This window comes from Trachypithecus francoisi, unplaced genomic scaffold (assembly GCF_009764315.1).
Source record: "Trachypithecus francoisi isolate TF-2019V2 unplaced genomic scaffold, Tfra_2.0 Lachesis_group11, whole genome shotgun sequence".
In the NCBI taxonomy this organism is placed as follows: Eukaryota; Metazoa; Chordata; class Mammalia; order Primates; family Cercopithecidae; genus Trachypithecus; species Trachypithecus francoisi.
Window position 1 is genome coordinate 110,351,910 of NW_022681456.1, and position 26,337 is coordinate 110,378,246.

The window sequence follows — 26,337 nt, forward strand, 5'->3', positions numbered from 1 at the left end:
CTCTCTTATAATGACTCTAAACCGATTAATGAGGGGTCTGCTTTCATGACCTAATCAATTGCCAATATCCCTACAATTGAATGGGGGGAGGGCATAATATTCAGAGCATAGCAATATGCTACAGTTTGCCTTGTTATAAAAATAGATATATCAATTCAAACAGCGTAAGAAAATATTAAAAGTCAGCTGAGAAGGGAGTAAATTGGCATCATATTCCAAGATAGTGGGAAAAAATCTGACTATATAAAATACAATAAATGTAAAGGGACAGAATTGCTAGTTTAAAGCCAGAGATTTTTCAATTTGAATATTTTCCAAAAAATCTAAATAAATGCTCTTTATAAGAGGTAATTCTAAATTGTGAGGAAGTGTTGATGATAATAAAGGAATAAAAAATGTAACAATTAAAAGGAAATCTTATAGCTGTATAAATAATAGCCCAAGTAGACTTATAGAAACATCATTATGGATACAGGTGTCTACATATTGAGACACGTAAATCACCCTGAAAGATAAAATGATTATAAAATATTCAACTTAATAGTTGCAAAATATTAAAGAAAAATCAATATAATTATTGTAATTAGAGGAAATTTCAATGTATCCTTTTTCTCAATTATAATAGGTCACTAGTCAAAATATTAGCAAGGACATAGAAGATCTAAAAAATACAATTAACAAGACATATAAAATTCTACATCCAACAATTCAAAAGACATGCATTTTTCTCAAGTACACAAGGGAGAATTACAAAAATTGATGATATATTTGGACATAAAAACGTCTCAACAGTACACATGGACACAAAGAAGTGAGCCATAGATGCCAAGGCCTACTTAAGGGTGGAAGGTACAGGGAGGGTGAGAACTGATCAAGTACCTATTGGTTACTATGCATATTACATGAATATTAAAGTAATCCGTACACCAAACTCTCATGACACACAATTTACTGATGTAACCAACTTGCACATGTACCCACTGAACCTAAAATAAAAGTTAGAAAAAAAGAATTTCAACAAATTTCAAAAAGTAGGTGTCATACAGATAATACCTGCCACAATGCAACTATGGCAGACACTACTAGAAAACATTTCTAAAGAAAAATCTCCACATATTTGAAGGAAAATCTTATTTTTAAATAATTTGTGTATTAATGAAGAAATTACAATAAAATTTTAAGTAAAAGTTTAGAACCAATAAGTCATGAGATAAGTGAATACTATTTAAAAAAATATGTTGGAACTTCTGGTTTCCAGTTCTGAAGACAAGGAGGTTGGAGGGTGCCATTTTGTCCTAACAACAAGAAAAACACTAACCTGACTGAAAAGCAACAACTCTTCCTGGATCCATAAAAGAGGTGATGACATATGGCAAAACACTGTCTCCAAGATTGAAGAGGCAAACCCCATACAGGGAGTTATAAGCTGACTTTCTGGAGCAGAAACTCATAAACAGAAACAACAAAGTAAACAAGGCCAAGGCAAAATAAATAAATAAATACATAATAAAAAATCTGTACTATAATTGAATTGTTGGAGTCTCAATGTGAACAAGTCTGAGGGCTAAACACTCCAGGGGTACTCAGTCAAGGACCCCGCTTTTTATGATTGTTCTCCCCAAGACCCCAAACCAGATCTTATAGTAAATACTGGAGAAAGAATTCTCTCATTCCATCAGTGTGAAGGCATTTTGAAATAAGCCAGAGCATTCTGTTGTTAATAGGGATTATAGGACTTGCCCTCAGGGGAAACTAGTTAATTAGAATCTCAGAAACTCTAGTGTGGTCTGAGCCTAAGTGACCTGAGGTAAAGGAAATATCCAACTTCAGCCAGTCCTAGACTTCCATATGAGAGAGAAAAATACTCAGTTCCAGCCCACTATAGCCATTCTGTTCTGCCTAGGAAGGAAAAATTAAAACAAACAAACTAACAAAACAAAAAACAAAAAAACAAAAAAACACCACGAGAAGCACTCGTGAAATGTATAGTCTGAAGGTACAGGTTTATTCAAATACTGATACCTAAGCACAGAATTACAGGATGCCTCCTCTCCTGACCATGCCTTACCAAGACATTATTAAAGGCCTATGTATATCAGGTTTTTAAAACCCAATACATTCTGATTCACTATCAGGAAAATATGACAAGTCACCTGAAAGGCAAATAATGCAATTAGAAGAGAGAGAGCAAGAATCAAGACCAAACTCAAGTACGGCAGAGAGGTTGGAAATATCAGATTATCAGATTTTAAGGGATTACCAGGGATTTTAAGACAACCGTGAGCAATATGCTAAGGGCTGTCACAGAAAAAAAAAAAAAAAAAAAAAAAAACAGCATGTAACAACAGAACAGTCAAGCAATTTAAGCGGAGATAAAGTTTCTAAAAAAAAGAACCAGAAACAAATGCTACAGACCAAAACATTGTAGCAGAAATGAAGAATTCCTTTCATAAGCATAGTAGTATACTTGACATGCCTCACAAAAGAATATATGAACCTCAGGATATACCAATTAAACTCTTCAAAACTTAAGCAAAAAGAGTAAAGACTGAAAATAATCCAAGCAAAATATCCAAAAGCTGAGGGATAACTATTAAAGGAGCAGCCTACATATAATGGGCACACTCAGTAAAGAAAAAAGAAAACAGGAAATAGAAGAAATAATTGATTCAATAACAACTATTTCCCCAAATTTATGTCAGACATAATAAACAACAGATCATAGAAGTTCACAGAAAAACAAGCAGGATAAATGCCCCCAAATAATCCACCTATTAATATCATTTTCAAACTGCAGAAAATAAGCAGACAAAGGAAAAACTAATCCAAATAAAGCTAGAGGGGAAGCAATGCCTACCTATATAAGAACAAACATAAGAAATTGCATCTGACTTCTCAGGAGCCATGGCTGCACAAAAAGTGGAGTAAAATATGTAAAGCATTGATAGAAAACAGAAACAACCACCTAAAATTATAAACCCTGTGTAATTGTCCTCTAACAGGAAGGAGAAATAAGAATTTCTCAGACAAACAAAAATTAAAGAAGTTTTTTGTCAGTTTATTTGCCTGACAAGATGCTAAAAGAAGTTTTTTTTAGAGAAAGAGAAAATACTATAGATCAAAAACTCAGAACTTCATAAATAAAGGGAGGTATGGCAGAAAAGTAAGTTAGGGTAAAATAAAAAGTATTCTTATACATAACTGATCTCAGAAATGGTTATTTAACAATTCTACAATGTATTTTTATCATATATGCTTACACATAAATATAAAAAATGTAACAATGGTACAATAAATGGGAGAGAGGAATAGAAGAATATAACTTTTTTTTTTTGAGACAGAATCTGACTCTGTCACCCAGGCTGGAGTTTCATGGCATAGTCTTGGCTCCTGAAAACTCTGCCTCCCAGGTTCCAGCAATTCCTACGCCTCAACTTGAGTAGCTGAGATTACAGGCATGTACTTCCACACCTGGGTAATTTTTGTATTTTTAGTGGAGCAAAGTTTCTTTTTTTTTTTTTTTTTTTGAGACGGAGTCTCGCTGTGTCTCCCAGGCTGGAGTGCAGTGGCGCGATCTCGGCTCACCGCAAGCTCCGCCTCCCGGGTTCCCGCCATTCTCCCGCCTCAGCCTCCGAGTAGCTGGGACTACAGGCGCCCGCCACTGCGCCCGGCTAGTTTTTTGTATTTTTTAGTAGAGACGGGGTTTCACCGTGTTAGCCAGGAGGGTCTCGATCTCCTGACCTCGTGATCCGCCCGCCTCGGCCTCCCAAAGTGCTGGGATTACAGGCTTGAGCCACCGCGCCCGGCCAGTGGAGCAAAGTTTCAACATGTTTACCAGGCTGGCCTCAAACTCCTGGCCTCAAGTAATCCACCCATCTCAGCCTCCCAAAGTGCTGAGGTTAAAAGTGTGAACTACCACGCCTGGTTAAGAATTTGTTTTTACAAGCTACTCACACTACCCATGAAGCAGTATGGTGTTATGTGAAAGTAGACTTGAATTAGTTGTAAATGTATATTGCAAGCATCAGGGCAACTACTATACAAGTCAAAGAGGAAATGTAATGAATATGCCAAGAAAGGAGAAAATATAGTATCATATAAAATACTCCTTTTAAACCAAGAAAGCACAAAAAGGGTGGAAGACAAATACAGAAACAAAGATCAAGAATAACAGATAAAAATACAGTAAGAAATATGGTAGCTATTAATTCAACTACAGTCAAGCACCACATAATGACATTTTAGTCATTAATGGACTGCATATATGAAAGTGGTCCCATTAGCTTATAATACTATATTTTACTGTAACTTTTCTATGTTTAGATACAAAAATACGTACCACTATGTTACAATTCCTGCAGTATTTAGTACAGTACCTTGCTTTATGTAAGTACACTTTACAATGTGTGCAAAGTTGAAAAATAAAGGCTAACAATGTACTTCTCAGAATACATTTCTGTCATTGAACGTCACATGACCGTGTAATAGTAATGAAGGTTAACATTAATGATCTTAATGGAGCAATTAAAAGATTGAGAGCATCACAGCAGATCAAATAACAAGAGCCTACCATATGTTGTGTACATGACACTCACTTTGAATATAAAAACACATAAAGATTAACAATACATCGATGGAGAAGAATATTCCATGCTAACAATAATCACATGAAATCAGAAGCAGCAAAATTAATTTCAGAGACAGCAAACCTCAAAGCAAGAAAAGTTATAAGAGGTTAAAAAAAAAGGGGGTGGGAGGCATTACATAATGATAAGGAGATCAGTTCTCCAAAATATATAATATTCCTTAACATATATGCACCCAACAATAGAGAATCAAACTCTGGGAAGTAGAACTGCAAGGAGAAATGGATGAATACACTATCATGGTTGGAGACATTCAACACTCGTCTATGAGAAACGGGCAGATCCAGCAGGTAGAAACAGGTAGAACATAAGTGACTTTAACAACATCATTAATCAACTGGATATAATAAATATCTATATATTACTTCAGTAACAGCAGTAAAATAGATATTTTTCTGAAGCTCACAAGGAAGGTTCACCAAAAGAGACCACATTCTAAGCCATAAGATATATCTCATCAGTTAAAAAAATGGGATGTTTGTTCTCAGACCACAATGGAATTAAACTAGAATCAGTAACAGAAAGATAACTGGAAAATCCACAAATACGTGGAGATTAAAAAACACATTTTTAAGTAACACATAGGTGAAAGGAAATCTCAAGAGAAATTTTTAAATATTCTGACTAAATAAAAATAAAAACACAATTCATCAAAATGTGTGACAGGTCGCAAAGGCAATGCTTAGAGGGAAGTTTATTGCACTGAATGCATATATGAGAAAAGAGGAAACATCTGAAATCTATACCCATCTAGTTACTGACTTGCACACACAGATTCAGTATATGGAAGTGAAAACAGCACAAGTAGATAAACCCATTTAAATAAAATAACACACTTTTGATTATTTTCTACCCTTTTACTTCAATTTTTTTTTTAATTGAACCAACTAGGTTACATAGAACCTTCCTTTATATCCTTCATCATTATACTTGGTCTTTCTGCTCTTCAAATTTCCTGTACCTCTACATTGTAATAAAAAGTCTTTAACAACACAGAAGTAATGTATTATTATAAAAAAAAATTAGAGCAAAATAAAAAGTTCCCCCTTTGTTCCTTCATTCCCACTCCTTCTGAAGTAAGTACATATGTAACCACCACTAAGATTGGTATCCCACAGGGGTTATTCTGGGTCTCTTTTCTCCAGCCATAGTGACCTTTTTGTTATTCCTCAAACATGCCAAGCACAATTCTGTCTTGGGGAATTTCTCACTTCCTTGTTCCTCTTCTAAAACATTCTTCTTCCAGTTGTCTTGTGCTTTCATCTCATTCAGATTTCTGTTTAAACATTACCTCATCCCCGATGCCCCCATGTCAAACAGCATTCTCTATGCATAACTCTTTCACCTGATTGAGTTTTATAATGTTTATCACTAGCTGATAATGACAGCCCAAAGCACACTTGCGAGTAGGTGCCTGTCTGTGCATATGTGTGCTTAATGCCTTAAAACAACAAATGTATTATGTCAGAGATCTGAAATTCAGAAGCCTGAAATGGGTGTCAGTGAACTAAACTTAGGGTATTGGCAAGACCACGTTTCTTTCTGGAAATGTTTGGGACAATATGTTTCTTTACCTTTTCCGATTTCTAGAGGGTGTCCAAATTCCTTGGCTCTGTTTCTTTGTGTCCTTTCTTATTTCCTTGAGCAGTGGTTTGTAGCTCTCCTTGAAGAGGTCCTTCACATTCGTTGTAAGTTGGATTCCTCGGTATTTTATTTTCTTTATAGCAATTGTGAATGGAAGTGACTCATGATTTAGCTCTCTATTATTGATGTATAAGATTGCTTGTGATTTTTGCACAATTATTTTGTATCCTGAGAGTTTGCTGAAGTTGCTTATCAGCTTAAGGAGATTTTGGGCTGAGACAAGGGGGCTTGCTAAATATACAATCACGTCATCTGCAAATAAAGACATGTTGACTTTCTCTCTTCCTGTTTGAATACCCTTCATTTCTTTCTTTTTTTTTTTTTTGTAATGCCTTTTGTTTAATACTTTCTGTTCTAGGGTACATGTGCACAACGTGCAGGTTTGTTACGTATGTATACTTGTGCCATGTTGGTGTGCTTCCTTCTCTTGTCTGTTTACCCTGGTGAGAACTTCCAATACTATGTTGAATAGGAATGGTGAGAGAGGTCATCCTTGTCTTGTGCTGGTTTTCAAAGGGAATGCTTCCAACTTTTGTTCATTCAGTATGATATTATCTGTGGGTTTGTCATAAATAGCTCTTATGATGTTGTGATACATTCTATCAATACCTAGCTTACTGACAGTTTTTAGCATGAAGGGATGCTGAATTTTGTCGAAGGCTTTTTCTGCATCTATTGAGATAATCACGTGGGTTTTTTCATTGGTTCTGATTACGTGATGGATTACATTTAGTGATGCACATTTATTGAACAAGCCTTGCATCCTAGGGATGAAGCCGAGTTGATCGTGGTGGATAAGCTTTTTGATGTGCTGCTGGATTCTGTTTGCCAGTATTTTATTAAGGAGTTTCACACCAATATTCATCAGGGATATGGCCTGAAATTATCTTTTTTTGTTATGTCTCTGCCAGGTTTTGGTATCAGGCCGATAAAATGAATTAGGGAGGAGTCCCTCTTTTTCTATTGTTTAGAATAGTTTCAGAAGGAATGGTACCGGCTCTTTTCTGTATGTCTGATAGAATTTGGCTGTGAATCCATCTGGTCCTGGGCTTTTTTTGGTTGGTAGGCTATTCATTACTTCCTCAATTTCAGAACATGTTATTGTTCTATTCAGTGATTCGACTTCTGCCTGGTTTAAACTTGGGAGGGTGTATATGTCCAGGAATATATCCATTTCTTCTAGATTTTCTTGTTTATTTTGTGTAGAGGTGTTTACAGTATTCTCTGATGGTAGTTTGTATTTCTGTGAGATCAGTGGTGATATCCCCTTTACCATTTTTTATTGTGTCTATTTGATTCTTCTCTTTTTTCATCTTTATTAGTCTGGCTACCAGTCTATTTTGTTGATCTTTTCAAAAACCAACTCCTGGATTCACTGATTTTTTGAAGGGTTTTTCATGTTTGTGTCTCTTTCAGTTTTGCTCCGATCTTAGTTATCTCCTGTCTTCTGCTAGCTTTTGAAATTGTTTGCTCTTGCTTCTCTAATTCTTTTAATTATGGTGTTAGGGTGTGAATTTTAAATCCTTCCTGATTTCCCTTGTGGGCATTTAGTGCTATTAATTTTATATAATCTCATATTTTTTGGAGGTTTTGTTCATTCCTTTTTTTTTAATTTCTAATATTGTCTGCCTGTCTTATTTCAACAAGATAGTCTTCAGGCTATGAAACTCTTTACTCTGCTTGGTCTATTCAGTTTTTGATACTTGTGTCTGCTTCATGAAGTTCTCATGTTGTGCTTTTCAGCTACATCATGTAATTTATGTTACTTTCTGAACTGATTATTCTGGTTAATAGCTCCTGTAATGTTTTATTATGGTTTTTAGCATCTTTGCATTCGGTTATAACATTCTCCTTTCGCTCAACAAAATTTGTTGTTACCCACCTTCTGAAGTCTACTTTTGTCAATTTATCCATCTCTGCCTCCATTCAGTCCTGTGCCCTTATTTGGGCAGTGTTACAATCATTTAAAGGAGAAAAGACACTCTGGCTTTTTGAGTTTTCAGAAGTTGTTTGTTTGTTTGTTTGTTTTGTAGTTGTTGCTGTTGATTCTCTCTTATTTTCATGAATTTGTCTAGCTTTGGACTTTGAGGCTGCTGACCTTTGGATGAGGTTTTCGTGGAAACTTTTCTGTTGATGCTGTTATTGTTGCTGCTTTCTGTTTGTTTTTCTTTTAATAGTCAGACTCTTCTGTAAGGCTGCTGTGGATTTCTGGGGGTCAATTGCAAACCCTAATCACCACTGAAGAATTGTTAGTAGGAGGTTAGTGCCTCGTGCACCTGGAGGGGTCACCCAAGGATGCTGCAGAAGAGCAAGGATGGATGCCTGCTGTTTTCTCTGGAATCACTATCCCTGAGAGGCACCGACCTGATCCCAGCAGGAACACTGCTTTATAAGTTGTTTAGTGACCCCTGTTGAGGGGTCTCACCCCATCATGGGGTACAAGGTATGGGACATGTTTAATGAAGCGCACTGGTTGCCATTGGTAGAGGTCATGTGCTGTGCTAGGGGGAATTCCACTCATGTGGGTATTTTTCCTAACAAAGAGCAGCCTGAGAAATCAAGCTGCAAACGTAGATAAGCAAGCTGAAAGTTTGCACAGGGGAATGCCAGCAGCTGTGCTAGTAGAGAAGGGCTACATGGGGGCAGACATATCCAACATGGAGGCTTCATCTTCCTGTTTCTTAAACCATATGTTCAGTAACAGAAAAATGGGCAACACAGTGCAGCTCAGATAGAAAACACACATGCATAATAAAAAACTAAGTTAGAGAGTACCAGAAATTTGCACCCTATGCAAATGGCAAACCTACTCTAACCAGTTTTCCATGCCCAGTGTAAATGAGACACTATCTTGTTACAAACTTGTCTATAAAACTTCTTGTATTTCACCACAGATTTTGCAACCCATTTTTCTGTGACCCCTCTCTGCAGCAAAGGTTATTCTCTTTCATTTGCCTATGAAACTTCCACTTTCAACCTCACTCTTAGTATGTCCATGTCCTTATTCTCCTTGTCCATGGGAAAACTAACTTTGAATGTTGCTCCAGGCAATGAGACTTTTTCACTGTGGGGGTTCACCCACATCCCAATGTAGATCCACTGGAAGGCTGAGTATACGAGTAAACCCCAACTCTCTACTTTCTTTTATAAAGCTTCTCGCCCTCAGTGTTTTTCAAAATAAAAAAGAAAAACTGGGTCCTGTCAGCCATTAAAGAATGGTTAGCATGGCTGCCAGTGTATAAGACTCAGGGGAAAGGCTTGCCAGGGAGAACTTGCTGAGTCTTCCAGTGCCTTCCAGGTGCTGAGTATGTTGGCTCTGTTTTGAACAGATTTTTTTTCATGAAGAGCCTAGTCATCACATGGGACTGGAAGAGGTCCAGAGCCAACTGACAGTGTCCACCTGGGGCTATACCCTGGTGCTACCCAAAGACTCCTGGACTAACCCCTCCTCCAACTGCCCACTGAGCATCAGCAACAAAATCTCTAAGCTTTTTGTATCTCAATTTTTCTCCTTTCCTTTCCATGACCACCATGTCTTCTGTTCCCTCTCTGTATGCAATGCTACAGGAATTTTTACAGTTCAGGGAAATAATCCTTTTAGGCAAGATCAGCAAAATCCACAGTTACTGGGAATATATCTCGAGGGAATTCTATGTTTGGGATTCTCCAGGAAGAGAAGGTCTCCCCCTACCTTTGCAGTGAATGTCTCTCTCTCTTACTATGCTTGGTCCAGAGAGCACATGGTATTTCAAAGTTTATAGCACTACTTAGTGGAATAGGAATCCTCTTAATGAGGAATCTTGTTGGCCCTTTTCCAAAACACTGGATTCCCAATTCTCCTCCCTTTTTGTGCCACTCTGCTAGAGACCAGGCTTTATTCTTCTTCTGTGAATAAGAAAACTCAACAATTAGGAGGAAAATATCCTCCAAAACCAAATTTTTGTCTTGATAGTGTCCTATCAGGAGGAAAACTGCCACTCAGACCCCATATTTTTGAAAGGTACCTGTTCTGCCTCCATTTACAATGTTATCTAAACAAGGGGATTTTATGTCCACAGTTAACCAGATCTACTGCCTTAGAAGAAATACTTTAGGCCGGGCGCGGTGGCTCAAGCCTGTAATCCCAGCACTTTGGGAGGCCGAGACGGGCGGATCACGAGGTCAGGAGATCGAGACCATCCTGGCTAACATGGTGAAACCCCGTCTCTACTAAAAATACAAAAACTAGCCAGGCGAGGTGGCGGGCGCCTGTAGTCCCAGCTACTCGGGAGGCTGAGGCAGGAGAATGGCCTAAACCCGGGAGGCGGAGCTTGCAGTGAGCTGAGATCTGGCCACTGCACTCCAGTCCGGGCGACAGAGCGAGACTCCGCCTCAAAAAAAAAAAAAAAAAAAGAAGAAATACTTTATTCTGGGCCATAATAGCAAAATGTAAAACTCAACCCAGAACAATCCCTTTATTAAGTGGCCTTGCCCAAATACCTATTACACAGTCTTTCCCAACATCCATCTATCGGGCAGCCACACAGATCACACAAGACTAAAATGTCAAGGGAAAATCACCAGTGGAGGACTAGAGATGCGTTAGTTAGCATTAGTAATCCCATCCCTTAGTTCCTCTGGATCCATGACTGAGGGTCATGCCTGCATCCATGGGCAACACCTTTAACAGATGTCAGGGCTTAGGGAACCAAGGAGAGCAAACAGTTGGGGGCATGCCTCTACTATCTTGCCCTCCACACTGGGCTGTTCCAATGGAAAAGAAGGAGACAAAAAGGATGCCTTATTCTCCCTTCTCTTTCTAGATGAGGAACAGACCATCTTTGTCCTGCACTCCTCTGGAGTGCATTTGAAGGACTGGGACTTCTTTGGCCCTGAGACTTTGAATAAAACGTGATTCATTTTCTTTTGTAGTTGGGATTGGCATTCGTACCATCTTAAACTAATCTGGCCTGAGTAGGGAAGCCTTGGTTTAAATACTATCCAACAATTTGATTTTTGCTGTAGATAGGATGGTAGGTGGTCTGAAGTCTCTTATATACAGGCTTTCTTTGTCCTGTGAGATAAACTAGACCCTTGCAAGTATTGCACAATTAACCCAGGTCTTTTAAGAGTCATATCAGGCAGGCCCAAATGGAACAATTCTACAAAACTAGAACAGTAACTTCCAGGGGTAACATCTCATGCAGCAATTGAGGGTGTTGGCCTTTCTTTTCCTTCTTATTTGGGGCTTCCTCCAACCATGGCATCTACTCCTCCAGTTCCACCATCTCTAAAACTTTCCACTTACCCAATTTCACTCTTACCCCTACAGGAAATGCCCAATGGAGGTGATGCCACTAGGGTTCAAGTTTCTTTCTCATTATACGACCTTATGCAAATAAAGGGAGAGTTGGGTCAATATTCTGACGATCCCTACAGTGATATATAAACTTTCCAAAATTAACTCAGGTGTTTTACCTCACATGGGGGGATGTTGTGCTGTTCCTAAGCCAAACACTAACAGCTGGTGAAAAAAATAGGTAGCTGTGCAGGCAGCAGAGAAGTTTGGAGATGAGCAATATGTCTCCCAGAGCAGGCCAAAAAGGAAAAGAGAAAATAGGAAAAGCAAAGAAATAGAGGAATCACCATTTCCAATAAGAAAAGAGGTGGCATCTCTGGCAACCCCAATTGTAAGCCCGGTGACTCCACAAATGAATGGAAAAACAAAACAAAACAAGAAACCCTTTTTAATGTGCATATTAAAGGGCCTGGGAAGAACGGATTCAAAACTCTTAATTACTCTAAACCGTCTATGGTAGACCAGAAACCAAATGAGAATCCCTTAGCCTTTATGGGAAGACTGAGAGAGGCACTAATAAAACACAGCTCTTTGTCCCCTGATTAATTCAAGGAATGCTCATCCCAAAGAACAAGTTTATTACACAGGCAGCTTGTAATATTAGAAAGAAACTACAGAAGCAGGCTGCAGGATTAGATAGCACCTTGGGAAACCTCATGAAGGTGGCCACCTTGGTCTTTTATAATAGAGACCAGGAGGAGACCCAAGAGATAAGAAGGAAACACAAGAGAGGGACAGAAGTTCCAGTAGCTGCTTTCAAGCTTGCAAATTCCAATATCTCCAGGTGCATCTGCTAGTTGATACCAATATGGCAACTCAGGGCACTTTAAAAAAGATTGCCCAGGCAGCAAGAGGAAGCCACCTTGATCCTGTCCAGCCTGTGGGGGAGACAACTAGAGATCAGACTGCCCTGGAGATGGAGGTCACCAAGTCCACAACTGACCATCTGACAGATGGTCCAACAGGACTAATGGGTCACATGGCTCAACACCCTGGCTCCAGTTGCTCAAACTGCTATTCCAGGTCAGGAGCCCTGGGTGATTTTGGAAATTGAAGGAATGAGGGTGGACCTCCTTCTGAACACTGGAGTCAGTTTCACTCTTCTCTCAAATCCAGACCTTCCCTTTTCCCATAGCATAACTGTGATGGGCATCTCAGAAAAGTTTCTAAACCAATATTTTTCTCAACCATGTAGTTGTAGTTTGAGGGCCCTATTATTTACGCATTCTTTTTAAATCATTTCTGGAAGTCCTACTCCTTTATTAGGTAGAGATACTTTAGCTCACAGAAAGGCCAGCATCCTTATTGCCCTGGGACAATCTCTTTGTCTCCCTCTGGTGGAAGTTAATGTTAATTCAGAAGTGTGTGCAACTCAAGGAAGAATAATGGGACTGTAACTGCTAGGCCAGTCTGGATCCACCTTAAAGATCCCACTTCTTTATCTAACCCAAGAGAATATCCCCTAAATGCAGAGACTAGAAAAGGGCTAGAAGCCAATGTTAATAACCTAAAGATGCAGGGCCTCCTCAAACTCTGTAACATTTCCTGCAGCACCTCAATATTAGGAGTGCAAAGACCTAATAGGGAATGGAGACTAGTTCAGGACCTCTGCCTCATTAATGAGGCCACAGTCCCAGTTCATCTGATTGTCCCTAATCCCTATACTTTGCTGACTCAAATACCTGAGAAAACTAAATGGTTCACAGTCCTAGATGCAAAGGATGCCCATTTCTGTATATCATTGCATCCTGACTCTCAATACTTGTTTGCCTTAGAAGAGCCCTACAGCCAAATCATTCAGTTCACATGGACTATGCTGCCTCAGGGATTTCAAGACAGTCCTCACTTGTTTGTACAGGCATTGTCAAAGGACCTCTCTGAGTTTTCCCATCTGCAGGCCAGGGGCTTGCAATATGTAGATGACATACTGTTCTGTGCCCCAACTGAGAAAGCTTCTCAGGAAGGCACTGAAGCTCTTCTGAATTTCTTAGCCAACAGAGGATATAAAGTTTCAAAATAGAAGGGCCAGCTTTGCCAAACCTCAGTGAAGTGCCAGAGTTCGTGTTGTGTGAAGGGATCAGAGCATTAGGAGAAGAAAGGGTGAAGCCCATTTTCTCATTTCCCCTTCCTAAAACCCTCAAGCAACTAAGAGGATTTTTAGCCTTTACAAGATTTTGCAGACCATGGATACCTGGGTATGGGGAGATAGCTGACACCTTATGTCACCTCATTAAAGATGCTCAAGCTGCTAAAACTTATTTCCCAACCTGGGAACTTGAAGTTCAAAAAGGTTTTAACTAGCTAAAACAAGCCTTACTTAAGGTACCAGTCCTCAGCCTTCCTGTACGGAGGGTCTGCAATGTATGTATCAGAAAGAAAGGGAATGGCCCCAGGAATTTTAACGGAAGCTCAAGGAGCCGCTCAAAAGCCAGTGGGATACCTGAGTAAGAAACTTGATTTGGTGACTAAAAGATGGCCAGCATGCCCCCAAGCCATTGCTTTGGTGACTGTGCTGGTACCAGTGGCCACCAAATTAACACTGGGATATGGCTTACCTGTTTATACCCCATATAATGTAGCAGAATTGCTGTTTCCTAGGAAAAGGCTTTGGCTAAGAGACAGCTGGCTTTTTAAGTATCAGGCTTTGCTGTTAGAATGGTCTACAATCCAGTTCTCACCTAAACCCAGCCACTTTTCTTCCCAAGGAAACTGGAGAACCTGAAAATGACTGTGAAAAAGTTGTGGTACAGACCTATGGAGCCAGGGAAAATCTCAGGGAAATTCTCCTAGAAAATTGAGACTGGGCATTCTTCATGGGTGGAAGTTCCTTTGTAGAGCAAGGAGTCCATAAAGCAGGATATACAGTAGTCGCTCTGAATGATGTTATTGAAAGTGTACCCCCTCACAGGCACAAGCATTCAACTAGCTGAACTGATAGCTATTATGGAAGCACTTGAATTAAGCAAGGGAAAGGGAGCTAACATTTACACTGATTCTGAGTAGGCTTTCGTAGTCCTCTGTGCTCATGCTGCCATTTGGAAGGAAAGACTCTATCATACCACTAATGGATCTCCTACAAAATACCATCATGAAATTAACAGATGATAATCCTCAGTTTTTCCTCCCATGAAAGGTAGCAGTGATGCATTGTATAAGGGACATCAGAAAGGAACAGATGAAATAGTCAAAGGAAGCAAGTTAGCTAATCAGACAGACAAGTAAGGGGCAAGGAAGCCTCGGAGCCTCAACACACTTAAAGCCCCTCTAACCTGGGAAGGCTCCATAAGAGAAAGTAAACCTCAGTACTCCTTTGTAGAGATAGAATGGGACATCTCTTGAGGGTACACTTTTCTGTACTCAAGATGGCTATAATCAGAAGATGGCAAACTTCACTTGCCAACCTCCAGCCAGTTGAAAGTCCTTAAGATTCTTCACCAAGCTCCAAACTTTTCACTTGAGAAAGGATAAAGCTTATCAGTATTCTCAGAGATTGTTGTAAGGAAAGAACTTATTAAAAACAGTTAAGCAGGTTGTTAATGCTTGTGAAATCTGTCTTAAAAATAATACCGTCAACAGGTGGCTTTTTCGGCCTCAAACCCAAAGGATGGGAAGCTATCCAGGGGAGGACTAGCAGATAGACTTCACCCACATGTCAACAACAGAGGTCATCCAATACTTCCTGGTATGGGTAGACACTTTCAATAACTGGGTAGAAGCCTTTCCATGACATACTGAAAAAGGCTCTGAGGTAATAAAATTGTTTGTTAATGAAATAACTCCATGCTTTGGTCTACCTAAGTACCTCCAAAGTGGCAATGGCTCCTCTTTTAAGGCAACCATCATGCAGGGGATCTCAAAGGCACTAGGCATACAGTATCATCTCTATTGTGCTTGTAGACCCCGGTCCTCAGGAAAGGTAGAGAAGACAAATGATATTATTAAAAGATACCTCAGAAAACTGTCCCAAGAAACTCACCTTCCTTCTGTCACTCTTCTTCCCATACCTTTACTGCAGGTAAGAAATACCCCTTCAAAGTTAGATCTGAGTCCTTTTAAAATGCTGTTTGGATAGCCTTTCCTTACAAATGATTTTTCTATCAGACCAAGAGACTGACCTTTGAAGTGGTAAACATGTAACCTCACTAGCTCACTTCCAACCCAAATTAACACAATTAGCAAAAGCCCAACCCAAGAAATAGGAAAAACCTTTATTTAACCTAGGAGATTTGGTATTGGTAAATGCTATTTAACCCAGGAGATTTGATATTGGTAAATGCTGTCTCTTCTCTCTCTCTCTCCTTTCCTAAAGCCCAGTTTTGAAAGGGCCCTACCCTGTTCTTCTTTCAACCACCTCAGTGGTAAAAGTTACAGGAATCAACTCCCGAATACATCACACTTGAGTCAAAACCTGGAAAGCTGACAGAGCAACTCTTGATGTCTCAAAGGAAAGTTCTGGATATCAATGTGAAGAGATAGGAGATCTTAAGCTGAAACCAAAAAATTAAGTAAATGAGTGAGGGCCACCCATCCTACTCAGTCCTACCTCTACCTTACTAGATACTTTCAATCATTTCTACCTTTCCTCTCGAGATTCACTGCCAGTTATTAGAATTTCTTTTTGATGCATATTTGCAGGGAAATTTTGATTTCCCGTGGGATTACATTTGTAACGTCATATACCCTTAAAGGGGAATTCTATATCTTGGCAAGTAAAATTTTAGATGAAAATTATTATTATGTAACTTTTGCAGAAATTGCTATACTGACTCTACTATTTGCAGGAGGACTATACACTGTGGCACCCACAATGTGGAATTCTGGATGAAAAATTCTAATTGCCGTAATATTCTGCCTAATTTTCACCTTTATAACAGAATTAATAACTACAGGAAAGATTTAGCCAAAATTAACCCTAAAGTTACTCTGGCCGCTCAATCCAATGCCACTTACATTGGATTTACTTTGGAAAAATGGTGCTTCTTCATTAATGCTTCTAGTAAAGTACAGCGACACCTGGTGGAGACAATCCATATTACAACCCATCGAAATGGTTGACAGGTACCAAACCCCGTCGTGGTTGTGGCCTATAATGCCTCCACTAATAATGGTTATCTTAATACTCATATCCAAACTCTGTATTCTAAATCTTCTTGTAAAATTTAGCTCTTCTGACCTAGAAGTTATTGAATTCCAAATGGTGTTACAGATGAAACCATGCATGGACCCACCTTTCTTCCAATGACCCTTAGATCCTCAGAAGGAGCCTTAACTGCTGTTCCCCACAGGACACCCCTCTCCAGCAGGCAATGGCCAGAAGAGTAGCCTTACAACACCTGCTAAGAGCAGTTAAGGTTTTCACTCCTGAGTGGGAAGATGATACGGGACGTAGAAAGAAATTATTTACACAGATAACTGAGGGCAACAGAATCTTGGCAGAGTGTCCCTTCTAAGAAAAAAGCAGCCCCCCAAATCATTTCTAACAAAGAGGAGCCTGGGAATTGAGTTGCAAACACAGATAAGCAAGTTGGAAGCTTGCACAGGGAAATGCCAGCAGCTGTGCCAATCAAAAAGGGCTACCTGCAGGCCAGGCATGTCCAAATGGAGGCTTCACCTTCTTTTTTTGTTGTCGTGACCACGTGTACAGTAACAGAGGAGTTGGCAACATGTGTAGCTCAGGCAGAGAACTCACCTGCACAATTAAAGAATAAGTTGGGGGCTACCAAAAATTTGCATCCCATGCAAATGGCACACCTGATCTAAACGGTGTTTTGCACCCTATGTAAATCAGGCACTGTCTCCTCATGATATCATGTATAAAGCTCCCTACATTTCACTGTGCATCTGGAAACCCATTTTTCTGGGACCCCTCTCTGCAGCACAGAGCTATTCTCTTTCTTTTGCCTATTAAACTTCCACTCTCAACCTTATTCTTTGTGTGTCCATGTCCTTGTTCTCCTTGGCCAAGGAGACAATGAACCTCACATGTTACTTCTGACAACCAGACCATTTAATTATCATTCATGGGACATTTGTTGATACAGTTGCCTCAAAATGTATTTGATTAATGTCTCACAGTTATTTCATAGATTCGTTTTATTCTTGGTTAAGTCTTGGAAGTATTGGAATTATGCGATGAATTAAAGATTGTAGAGGGAAAGAACAATTGTGAAGAGCTGAGAAATGTAGACCTAAGGCCAGGAAAATTAGTGTAAGGGTTTATACTAATTTGGGTGAGTGAGATGCTGAGTGAGAATCTACTGAGAAGTTGTCAAAATAGCAATCCAGTCCCACACCCAGCAGCTTCTGACTCAGGAGAACAAAGATAATGCTTTTTAAATAAGGACTTCAAATAATTTTCAGGTACTCCTGGATTTTGAGAACCATCATAGCAGAAGAACATTTTCCATCATTTTTATGGGCTTGATTTTATTCTGAATGGAAAAATTGTTTGAGTGTAATTCAGGCTAATGGTTTTCTCCTTATTTCATTCAAGACACATCAACATGTTTGGAGACTAATATATACATACAATGAAGATAAAACAGTACAAATTAATTAACAACCTTTCTAATACATAAGCTAAAGATGCCAGTTGTAAAATTCTATAATATTTTCAGAAGTCAAAGAGCGCTCTCTGTGCCATTTCTCTCTTCCTGATTGTGTAAATATGATTTTATAAATCATATAAAGCCCTAGGCTTTATTTTCCTTTTTACCGTAGGAGGTCTAACCGATATTGTACTAGCAAAGTCATCACTAGATATCGTACTACAAGATACGTATTATGTCGTAGCCCATTTCCACTACGTCTTGTCAATAGGAGCTGTCTTTGCTATCATAGGAGGGTTTATTCACTGATTTCCCCTATTCTCAGGCTATACTCTGGATCAGGTCTGCGCCAAAGCCCACTTTACTATTATGTTTGTGGGTGTAAATTTAACTTTCTTCCCACAACACTTTCTCGGTTTGTCCGGAATACCTCGGCACTATTCCGACTACCCTGATGCCTACACCACATGAAATATTGTATCATCTATAGGCTCCTTTATTTCCCTAGTAGCAATACTATTAATAGTTTATATAATCTGAGAAGCCTTTGCCTCAAAACGTAAAGTACTATTAATCGAGCATCCCACCTCTAACCTAGAATGACTACATGGCTCCCCTCCACCATATCACACATTTGATGAACCAACTTTCATCAAAGTCAAATAAAAAAGGAAGGAATCGAACCTTCTGAAACTGGTTTCAAGCCAATCCTATAACCCCTATAACTTTTTCAATGAGATATTAGAAAAATTATTCCATAGCTCTGTCAAAGCTAAATTATAGGACATACCCTATATATCTTACATGGCCCACCCAGTTCAACTAGGCCTACAAGATGCCACATCCCCTATCATAGAAGAACTAATTGCCTTCCACGACCACGCCTTTATAATCGTATCCCTAATTAGCTTTCTAGTCTTGTATGTTTTATCATCAGTACTCACAACAAAACTAACTAGCACCAATATCACAGATGCTCAAGAGATAGAGACTATTTGAACCATCTTGCCCGCAATTATCCTAGTCTTAATTGCTCTCCCATCCCTACGCATTCTCTACTTAACAGATGAGATTAACAACCCCTCATTCACTATTAAATCAATTGGACATCAATGATACTGAACCTATGAGTATACAGATTACGGAGGCTTAATCTTTAATTCTTTTTTTTTTTTTTTTTTTTTTTTTGAGACGGAGTCTCGCTCTGTCGCCCAGGCTGGAGTGCAGTGCCGGATCTCAGCTCACTGCAAGCTCCGCCTCCCGGTTCCCGCCATTCTCCTGCCTCAGCCTCCAAGTAGCTGGGACTACAGGCGCCCGCCACCTCGCCCGGCTAGTTTTTTGTATTTTTTTAGTAGAGACGGGGTTTCACCGTGTTAGCCAGGATGGTCTCGATCTCCTGACCTCGTGATCCGCCTGTCTCGGCCTCCCAAAGTGCTGGGATTACAGGCTTGAGCCACCGCGCCCGGCCAATCTTTAATTCTTATATACTCCCCCCATTATTCTTAAACCCAGGGGACCTTCGACTTCTAGAAGTTGACAACCGAGTAGTACTTCCAATCGAAGCCCCTGTCCGTATAATAATTACATCTCAAGACGTCTTACACTCATGAACCATTCCCACACTTGGTCTAAAAACAGATGCGATTCCCGGGCGCTTAAACCAAACCACATTCACTGCCATACGACCAGGTGTCTACTACGGACAATGCTCAGAAATCTGCGGTGCTAATCACAGCTTTATACCAATTGTCGCAGAATTAATCCCACTAAAAATTTCTGAGATAGGGCCTGTATTCACCCTACAGATATAATGAACTCACCTTACTTATTCCACTCTTAAAACACCAAGATCCACTGTATAGCTACCACAGCATTAACCTTTTAAGTTAAAGATTGAGAAAACATTCTTCTCTGCAGTGAAATGCCTCAACTAAATACATCTACATGGTTTATTACCATTATAACCATGCTACGTGCACTATATCTTATTATACAATTAAAACTACTAAACACAAATTACTATTTACCCCCATCACAAAAAACCTCTAACACACAGATATTTAACAACCCTTGACAACTAAAATGAATGAAAGTTTATTTACCCCATTCACAACTCCAATACTCCTAGGCTTACCCGCTGTAATACCCATCATTCTATTTCCTATATTACTATTTCCAACTTCCAAACACCTCATTAACAACCGACTAATTACTATTCAACAAAACCTAACTCAACTAATTCTAAAACAAATAATAACAACCCACAATACCAAAGGACAAACCTGATCCCTAATACTAATATCTGTAATTATTTTTATCGCCATAACCAACCTCCTCGGACTCTTACCCCACTCATTTACGCCCACCGCCCAACTGTCTATAAATCTAGCCATGGCAATCCCTCTATGAGCTGGTACAGTAATTACAGGTCTTCGCTTCAAAACTAAAAGCTCCTTGGCTCACTTTCTACCACAGGGTACACCCACACCCCTTATTCCCATGCTAGTAGTCATTGAAACTATCAGCTTATTTATTCAACCAGTAGCCCTAGCTGTACACCTGACCGCTAACATTACAGCAGGACATCTACTTATACACCTAATCGGAAATGCCGCACTAGCATTATCAACCATTAATTTCCTTGCAACTTCACTGACTTTAGTACTCCTAATATCACTAACAATTCTAGAAATTGCAGTTGCCCTAATCCAGGCCTACGTTTTCACACTCTTGGTAAGCCTTTATTTACATGATAATACTTAATGACTCACCAAACCCACCCTTATCACATAGTTAAACCTAGCCCATGACCGCTGACAGGAGCCTTCTCAGCTCTCCTAATAACATCTGGCCTAATTATATGATTCCACTTTTACTCCACTACTCTACTAACACTGGGATTATTAACCAACATATTAACGATATATCAATGGTGGCGTGATATTATCCGAGAAAGTACTTATCAAGGCCACCATACAACACCAGTTCAAAAAGGCCTCCGTTATGGAATAGTTTTATTTATCATCTCAGAAATTTTCTTCTTTGCTGGCTTCTTCTGAGCATTCTATCACTCAAGTCTCACCCCTACCCCACACTTAGGAGGACACTGACCACCAACAGGTGTTACCCCCCTGAATCCTCTAGAAGTACCCCTTCTAAATACCTCTGTATTACTTGCATCAGGAGTTACAATCACTTGGGCCCATCACAGCTTAATAGAAAATAACCGAAAACAAATAATCCAAGCCCTACTCACTACAATTTTATTAGGCATCTACTTCACCCTATTACAAATCTCAGAATACTATGAAGCACCCTTTACTATCTCTGACGGCATTTATGGCTCAACATTTTTTGTTGCCACCGGCTTCCACGGACTTCACGTTATTATCGGATCTACATTTCTTACTGTCTGCCTTATTCGCCAACTATTATATCACTTCACATCAAATCACCATTTTGGCTTTGAAGCCGCCGCTTGATATTGACACTTTGTAGACGTCGTCTGGCTGTTTCTCTATATTTCCATTTACTGATGAGGTTCCTATTCTTTTAGTATAACTAGTACAGCTGACTTCCAATCAACTAGCTTCGATAATATTCGAAAAAGAATAATTAACCTAGTATTAGCCCTAACAATTAACACCCTCCTAACCCTACTACTGATAATCATTATATTTTGGTTACCCCAACTCAACTCCTACACAGAAAAAGCCAACCCTTACGAATGAGATTTGACCCACTAAACTCCGCTCGCATTCCTTTCTCCATAAAATTTTTTCTAGTCGCCATCACTTTCCTACTATTCGACTTAGAAATTGCCCTGCTATTACCCCTGCCATGAGCTCTCCAAACAACAAATCTTCCCATAATAATTAAATCATCAATTATATTAATCACTATTCTAACCCTCAGCCTAGCCTATGGATGAACTCAAAAGGGACTGGACTGAACTGAATTGGTAAGTAGTTTAAATAAAACAAATGATTTCGACTCATTAGGTTATGATAATCATACTAACCAAATGCCCGTTATCTACATAAATATTGTACTAGCATTCACCATTTCACTCCTAGGAATATTAACCTATCGCTCACACCTAATATCATCCCTACTATGCCTAGAGGGAATAATACTCTCACTATTTATCATAAGTACCCTCATGGCCTTAAACATACACTTCCCCCTAGCTAATATTGTACCTATTGCCCTACTAGTATTCACCGCTTGCAAAGCAGCAGTAGGCCTTGCCTTACTAATTTCAATCTCAAACACATATGGCCTAGACCATGCCCACAACCTAAGCTTACTTCAATGTTAAAAATAATTTTCCCCACAATTATGCTATTACCAACAACATGATTTTCCAAAAACAATATAATCTGAATTAACTTAACCACACATAGCTTAATTATCAGTCTCATCCCCCTTCTATTCTTCAATCAAACTAGCAACAACCTCATTAGCTATTCAACCTATTTGTCTTCCGACCCATTAGCAACACCTCTTCTAACATTAACTGCCTCACTCTTACCCCTCATAATCATAGCAAGCCAATATCATCTACATAATGAAAGTCCTTTACGAAAAAAACTTTATCTCTCCATAATAATCTTTCTACAAATTTCCCTAATCATAACATTTATAGCCACAGAGTTAATCTTATTTTATATCCTATTCGAAACCACCCTCATCCCCACCCTAATTATTATTACCCGATGAGGCAATCAAGCAGAACGCCTCAACGCAAGTACATACTTCTTATTCTATACATTAGCTGGCTCTCTCCCCCTACTAATTATATTAATATTTACACATAATAGTCTAGGCTCATTAAACATCACACTACTAACACAGCTCAAAAACTAACAACCACCTGATCCCATAACTTAACTTGACTAGCATGCATAATAGCTTTCATAGTAAAAATACCCTTATATGGCCTACACTTATGGCTCCCTAAAGCCCACGTTGAAGCTCCCATTGCCGGATCAATAGTTCTTGCTGCAGTACTTTTAAAACTGGGTGGCTATGGTATAATACGACGTACCTCAATCCTCAACCCCCTGACAGAATATATAACCTACCCCTTCCTCATATTATCTCTCTGAGGCATAATTATAACAAGCTCAACCTGCCTCCGACAAACGGACCTGAAATCACTTATCGCATACTCCTCCATAAGCCACACAGCCCTGGTAATTATAGCCTCCCTCATTCAAACCCCCTGAAGCTTTACTGGCGCAATTATCCTTATAATTGCCCATGGGCTCACTTCATCTATACTATTCTGCCTAGCAAATTCAAATTACGAACGAACCCACAGCCGCATTATAATACTCTCTCGAGGACTTCAAACTCTACTTCCACTGATAGCCTTCTGATGGTTCACGGCAAACCTCACCAATCTAGCCCTACCCCCCACTATTAATCTAATTGGAGAACTATTAGTAGTAATAACTTCATTTTCTTGATCACGCATTACCATGATACTCACAGGACTAAATACACTAATTACTGCCCTTTATTCCCTACACATATTCATTACAACGCAACGAGGAATACTCACCTCCCACATCATCAACATAAAACCCTCCTTCACACGAGAAAACACATTAATATTTATACATCTCTCCCCTATTATTCTTCTATCCCTCAATCCCAGTATTATTATAGGCTTCACCCCTTGTAAATATGGTTTAACTAAAACATTAGATTGTGAATCTAACCATAGAAGCCCACCACTTCTTATTTACCGAGAAAGCTTGCAAGGACTGCTAACCCATGCCCCCGTACTTAACAAAACGGCTATCTCAACTTTTAAAGGATAACAGTTATCCATTGGTCTTAGGAACCAAAAACATCGGTGCAACTCCAAATAAAAGTAATAACAATGCACGCCTCCATTGTCATATTAACCTTAACTTCCCTAATCTTCCCAATTATTATCACCCTTATCAAACCCAGCAAAAAACATCTATATCCTAATTATGTGAAAACAACTATAATATTTGCCTTTATCATCAGTCTCCTTCCTACAGCCCTATACATCCTCCTAGATCAAGACATAATTGTCTCAAACTGACATTGAACAACTATCCAATCACTAGAACTAGCACTGAGCTTCAAACTAGACTATTTTTCCATAATATTCATTCCAATTGCACTATTTATTACCTGATGCATTATAGAATTCTCATTATGATACATAAGCTCAGACCCAAACATCGACCAATTCTTTAAGTATCTCCTCATTTTCCTCACCACTATATTAATTTTAATTACCGCCAACAACCTTTTCCAACTCTTCATTGGATGAGAAGGTGTGGGAATTATATCCTTTCTACTAATTAGCTGATGACATGCTCGAACAGACGCCAACACAGCAGCTGTTCAAGCAATCTTGTATAACCGCATTGGTGATATCGGCCTTGTTCTAGCCATAACATGATTTCTCCTTCATTACAACTCATGAGACTTTCAACAAATATTCATCCTAGACTCTAGCCCAAATCTTCTACCACTAATGGGCCTCCTTTTAGCAGCAACAGGAAAATCAGCTCAACTTGGCCTTCACCCTTGACTACCCTCCGCCATAGAAGGCCCAACCCCAGTTTCAGCCCTACTTCATTCTAGCACTATAGTAGTAGCTGGAGTATTTTTACTCATTCGCTTTCACCCTATAATAGAAAATAATATGCTAGTCCAAAGCCTTACACTATGCCTAGGAGCCATTACCACTATATTTATAGCAATCTGCGCTTTTAACACAAAATGACATTAAAAAAAATCGTAGCTTTCTCCACCTCAAGCCAACTAGGATTAATGATAGTTACCATCGGCATCAACCAACCATACCTAGCATTCCTACACATCTGCACCCATGCCTTCTTCAAAGCCATATTATTCATTTGCTCCGGATCTATTATTCACAACTTAAATAACGAACAAGACATTCGAAAAATAGGAGGGCTATTTAAAACAATACCCCTTACCTCAACTTCCCTGACTATCAGTAACCTAGCACTTACAGGCATACCATTTCTTACAGGTTTCTACTCCAAAGATCTTATTATCGAAACCGCAAACACGTCGTATACCAATGCCTGAGCCCTGTCTATCACTCTCATCGCCACTTCCCTAACAAGCGCCTACAGCACTTGGACTATTATTCTCACACTAACAGGACGACCCGCTTTTCAACCTCAATCTACATTAATGAGAATAACCCAGCTCTACTAAACCCAATAAAACGCCTAACAATCGGCAGTTTACTCGCAGGATTTCTTATTACCAATAATATCTCCCCCACCACACTCCCCCAACCAACAATACCTTATTACCTGAAACTCCTAGCCCTATGCGTAACCGCCCTAGGTTTCCTAATAGCCCTAGATCTAACCCTTATAACCAACAATCTCAAAATAAGCACCCCATCACACATGTTCAAATTCTCTAACATATTAGGATATTTTCCCACTACAATTCATCGAATAATTCCCTACCAAAACCTAATCATAAGTCAAAACCTGGCCTTTCTCTTACTAGACTCAATCTGACTAGAAAAATCAATACCCAAAACAATTTCACACACCCACATTATTACTTCCATCACCACAACCACCCAAAAAGGCATAATTAAACTTTATTTCCTCTTTCCTTATTCCTCTCATTCTAATTCCACTTCTAATAGCATAACCTATTGCCTCGAGTAATTTCAATGACAATATATACACCAACAAACAATGTTCAACCAGTAACCACTACTAACCAACGCCCACAATCATATAAAGCGCCTTAGGTTTTATTTTCATATAAATCATATAAATCATCTTGTGGTACTCATGGAAAAAGAAAAATACATTAGATGCAAGATGTCATAAAACATGCTTCAATATCATGTTATACTAACAGCCGTACATCTATTAGATCCAAAAATGTGGTTCAAACAATCAGCTTGTATTTGTTTCAAGAATAGCCTTCATAGTTCTGATGAAATATCGTGGCCTTTGAAGTCTGATAAACTTTGATGTCAATATGTCTCTCCTACTTGCCTGCAGTATAAACAGTAGGTTATTTACCCTTTCTGAGCATCATTGTGTGCCTCTATAAAGTAGGAAGTCAATATTTGGAATAAGGATTTAGGATGCGTAAAGTGCCT

At 39.2% G+C, this 26,337-nt stretch overlaps 2 pseudogenes; both read left to right on the plus strand.

Moving 5' to 3' along the window:
- Positions 1-20,041: 20,041 nt before the first annotated feature.
- Positions 20,042-21,723, plus strand: LOC117090415 (annotated as a pseudogene).
- Positions 21,724-22,338: 615 nt separating this feature from the next.
- On the plus strand, positions 22,339-25,889 carry LOC117090896 (annotated as a pseudogene).
- The last annotated feature ends 448 nt before the right edge of the window (positions 25,890-26,337 follow it).